This window comes from Cryptotermes secundus, unplaced genomic scaffold (assembly GCF_002891405.2).
Source record: "Cryptotermes secundus unplaced genomic scaffold, Csec_1.0 scaffold1083, whole genome shotgun sequence".
NCBI classification, from domain to species: domain Eukaryota; kingdom Metazoa; phylum Arthropoda; class Insecta; order Blattodea; family Kalotermitidae; genus Cryptotermes; species Cryptotermes secundus.
The window spans coordinates 11,403-16,453 of record NW_019739978.1 but is presented as its reverse complement, the minus strand read 5'-3'; positions in this window follow the sequence as shown (position 1 = coordinate 16,453).

Below are 5,051 nucleotides of genomic sequence, written 5' to 3'. Positions count from 1 at the left end.
CACCCAGCAGGGTTCCTGCAGAGCTCGCCAACAGGGGTGACACGCTGCCCTACCAGTGCACTCAGGCCCTTCTTCCCCACGGCACTCATCGGCAGTGAATTCTGCCCGCACCAGCACTGCCTCGGACCTGCATGCTGTCCCACGGTTTGCACCTACCAGGCAGGTAATTCAGAAAACTGCCATGTTCAAAGCACAACGTAATGTATGAGAAGGGAATAATTTTAATCCTTCAGTGTTGTAGCATGCCAGCAGCTTTTGTCACATGTCGCTGAAGTCTATGTGGCTTGCACAATGCAGTGCTAAATTTCAGCCTATTTTGAACTGTTGTTTTTCATGTAAAGTAATTCTTTTTGTGTGAAATTAAAGAGGAAATTTCAGGCTATTATTTCATATTTTCATTGTCCCACTTTGAACTTCCTGCAGCAAATGTAATACATTTGAATTCTTTGAAAAATTGTTCTCCTTCAACACCTGATGTGCTTGTTACCATACAAATCTATTCTCGACATGAGGAATTCTTATGAACTAAATATGTTAGATCAAGACTGTGTGCTGTCCTGAATGCTGATCGAATGAGAAGTTGATCCTTTTTATGCATGTTGTGACCAGTGCTGCTTCGAGATTTGAATTTGGAAGCATGAGAAAACATGTGGACAATCTGTGACTTTGAGACGTGATGTTGACTCTAAGAAGTGTGTTATGACTGCCGTGTAGCAAACCATTAACAGTTCGCTATATGAATGGTACTACTATAATACCCCTTTGTTCTTTAAATACACACCGTGCAGTCTGGTTTTAGCTGCCAACTCTAGTCACGAGCAGTGAAGTGGCCAGCTGTGTTGTGTTATGACCAGTGGAAGATATTTTACTTCGAACTGAATGAGAACAAAGTTTTATCAGACTCAGAATTTGCCACTGGAAATGGATGTTTGCGCTTTTCTCAATTCTGTGGTAAGTGACAGAATTGGGAAAAGCATGAACATCCATTGGGAGAATTTTCAAAACTATAAGGGACAAAAAGAAAATTTTTGAATGGGATGATATGTAGGAATAATACAAGGGAAAGAATAGATCAGTTGTCAATCAGAATTCAGTTAATTGAGGGACTCTCTGTGAAATATGCTAATGCTGTAGAATACAAAGGGCTGGGTCAACATTCATCAGAAAAACAGTGCCTGTCTAAGAGAAAGCAATTTTATAAGCAAGACTCCTCCAACTGTGAAGACATCAAGACAACAGAAACGTCAAGTTGTGGGTCAAAAACTGTGTGATGTGGGACTCTGTGTGGGATATTTTCATGACACAACCACACATATCCTATGTGAATGTGAGGCCATAGCTTATTTAACACTTTGCGGACCAGCAATTTAAATATTTAAATCACCGTGTGGACCGGCATTTTTATACCTACTACCCTAACTTGTGCACTGTTCACTTTAAAAATTAATATAAAATCTCCTAATTAATTTTATGAACTAAAATGTTTTGAGAACACTTAATTAGTTATTTAGTTATTTATTTAGAGAGGGTGGGTTTCCCCATGCACCATGACCAGTTTGATCTATTGTGCTTCCCTCTATGATATTCTACCAGTCTCTTTACCCTACCGATAAATGGTGCGTACCATCAGTCCCGCCGAGCAAGCGAGTTCGGCCACTTGCTTAGCGGTGTCTATAATGCTTCCCCCATCTACCAGAGGCCTTAGAGGCTATTTTTGGGCAGGAAACGTCCTGGAATTTGGCTCAGTGATCCCCTTTGGGGATATGAGGTTCTTTTACGTGCCGTAAAGTTACGACATGGGACACACAGCTTAAAGTCCCTCCCAGAGGACTTGTTCCCTGAATTTTTCCGCCCTTAAAAATTCGGCGACCTCCACTGGGTATTTGAACCCGCGTACCATGAGTCGTGAGGTGGGAACGTTACCTCTAGACTACGGAGGCCGCTTTGAGAACACTTACCAATGCTTCTAGTACTTGAGGTTGTGATATTTCTTGAAACATTCCCCTCTGTGAAGTGGCATTGCACAAAACTTACAAATGTAGGCAGTCCTGCGTCTTTTCTTGTGAATTGTGCAAACACGGCATTGCCTAGAAGGCTGCTTTCCCTTGAAATGTTCACTCTTCACAATTTTCGTGAGGGTATGTTTCCACATATCACGCGAGAATCGCCCAGGGGGCGTGGGGTGGGAGTAGACGGCCCCGGTCGTACTAAGACTGTGTCTGCCACCACCATGTGGTCTGGAGCCCAGGCTTTTGCCACATTCATCAGAAATGCCTTGTATTTCAGTTTTGAATGAGGGTTTAGATTTTTGAAAACCTAAAATGAATTGAAAATAGCACAATTTATAAGCCAGAAGGCAACTTTCTTTGTCCACTTTACTGTTTTCCGAAGAAGAGAATAATAGGCCAAGTACTGATCGGCTCTGTCAACTCCCTTCATGAATATATTATACTCTGAAGTACAAACAGGCTTCTTTACCTGTCCATGTCTCCTTTGAACATCAGCCATGCTCGAATTGTGAATTGTGGAAATCATATTCACAACGCAAGTATCCCTCCAGGACTGAATAAAAATATCCCCCTTCCTCCTGAATGTGGTTTCACCACATTTCAGGGATTTACATTCGTCTTTCAGATCTGGAGGAAGGCCTCTGTTCACCCTAATTGTTCCACAAACACGTACTTTTCTCAAAAATAGGTGTTCTGCAGTTGCCACACTGTTATAATAATTGTTTTGATAGACATGGTAATTTTGATCAAGATAGGGTTACAAAACGGAAAGAATAGTTTCTTGTAATTTCTTTCCTTCACCAGAATAAATTTCTAAATTTCCAATATAGCCGAAGTGCTTTCAGTAACTACGTGAACAAGTAGGCCATACATACTTTGTAAGTTTCCCAGGATTATATGTTCGCATACGAAGGAATCACAGATTTGTCCAGCCAGTTGTTGGTTTGGCTTATAAACTATCTGAAATTTCTGAACGAAAAAGTTCAATAATTATCATTGAAATGCAAACACCACCAAATTTGCTCAAATCTCTTACGGCTCATTAGTTTGCTGAAAATTAGAATTTCTAAAAATGGATCTGTTGACCAATACTCTTTCAGGTTATCCCTCCTTGTATGGCCCATTAGAAAGATAATTGCAATATTTTTGTCATTTCTGCTGAAGTGACATCCACCCACTTCAACGCCTTATAACTTCTGTCATAATGTTCACGGTGTTGGAGATAGTATCTGTTAGTTTCCTGACATAGCATGTCAAAGAAACTATCTCCAAAAAACAGTTCTGCTACTTCAGACACTTGCGTTGGGTCCGTTGGAATTTGCTTCACCCATGGATTTCCAGTAAACTGTCCCAAAGCAGGCGTTTTGTCTACTTTTTCCCATGTGGCTGTCCCCCGCAATGTTGCTACCCGCACATTCGTCAGAGCTACGGTCACTTTCACTTTCACTGTCTGTGGTCACAATTTTTTGTTCGCCCCTGCCACACTCACTATCAGATTGTGAGTCACTATCACTAGCAGACTCACAAGGGACGTCAGATAGCTCATCGGAGAAGAAGTCAGATTTTTCTTGTTATCCAAGAAATCGCTTGGGTGTCAACCGCTTTGGTCTTTTATCCACATTGAACTACTGACTGACAGCTTGCTACGTAAAGCTTGAAGAAATAAAGGCATTTATTTTCCTTTGCAGGGGCATAGAGTTACGGCGAGGTCTAGTAACTGATTGGTCAACAGACATTCCAGAGCCTTATAACGCAGCTGCAACCAGCTACATGCTAGCTAGGTGGAGCCAGAGAGATGTATAGTGTGTTGCAACTTATCGTGTTTTAAAAACCTGTTAACACACGAACGGTCCACCATGTTTAAAAGTGAAAAACCTTTTAAAGGGTGCGCGGTCCGCAAAGTGTTAAGATTACATCACTTGGGTCAATAGTTTATGGAACCAAGTGACTATTTCGACACCCCCACATACAAAATCTCACGCTTCATTCAAAGCACAGGATTGCTGAGGGATAATCGAAAGGGAAAGCACAATAGACCACTGTAGGTCGTGGTGCAAGGAACAAGAAGGCCTACACCTCATACATTCATTCATTCATTCATTCAACACAACCAGCTGAGTTTCTAAGATAATAAAGATAATATGATACTCTTATTTTCCTACTTTTTATAGGCTTACTCTGCCAAAAAATAATTTTAAAGGAGAGTGGATCAATACACCAATTCTATATATATTTCTGAACATGATATGAAAATTAGAAAAACAAAACCTCAGTTTTTCCCAGTTTATTACACTTTAAGTGAAATGTTGCTTTTACCGTTTTAAATGTTTAAAATATCCTCCATCCCAAGGAGTGAGTAGGAATTAAATGTCCTGCGTTGTTGAAGAGTTAAGGTTTTCCTGCTGTCATTGCCAGACCAAGATGAAAACTAATAATCAAAAAGGAATTGTAGAATTAAGATTGAAGTCTTCTGGGGTGTGTCTCAACATACTTTACTACACAGGTACTGTCTTTTGAGAAGAATCTGCATGGAAGGTGGAGGCAGCAAGTTAGTCTGGTCGCTACTGCCCCCCCATCAGGGTTGTGCGTTTCCGTATGCCATGCCACTAGGTGACCATAAGCCAGGAGTGAATACAAGTCATCAGAATATCCAGGATGAATGGTCAGTTCAGGTTTATTGTATTTGTTTTTTATACTTTCGGTCTTCCATCTCTGTCTGTCTCTGTTTCTTATGTAACTAATAATAAAGTTACTCTATATTTTGTTTGTATATACTCTATTATACGAGGGGGGACCCAAAAATAACTGGAAACGACCTGTTGCGCGCGCATGCTTTGTAGTTACGAGTTGTGCTGCTAGGTGGTGTTAGCTGGGGGTCTCCCGCGACTGTTAGTGAGCTGGCGTCAGTCTGAGTTAAGTGGTTTGTCTGTGGTGCTCTGTTGTGTGCGTTCCTGTTTCAACCCTTTGGCGATTAGTGAGATGGCCGACCAGAAGGAACAAAGAGTGTGCGTGAAATTTTGCTTTCTGTTAGGGAAAACTGCA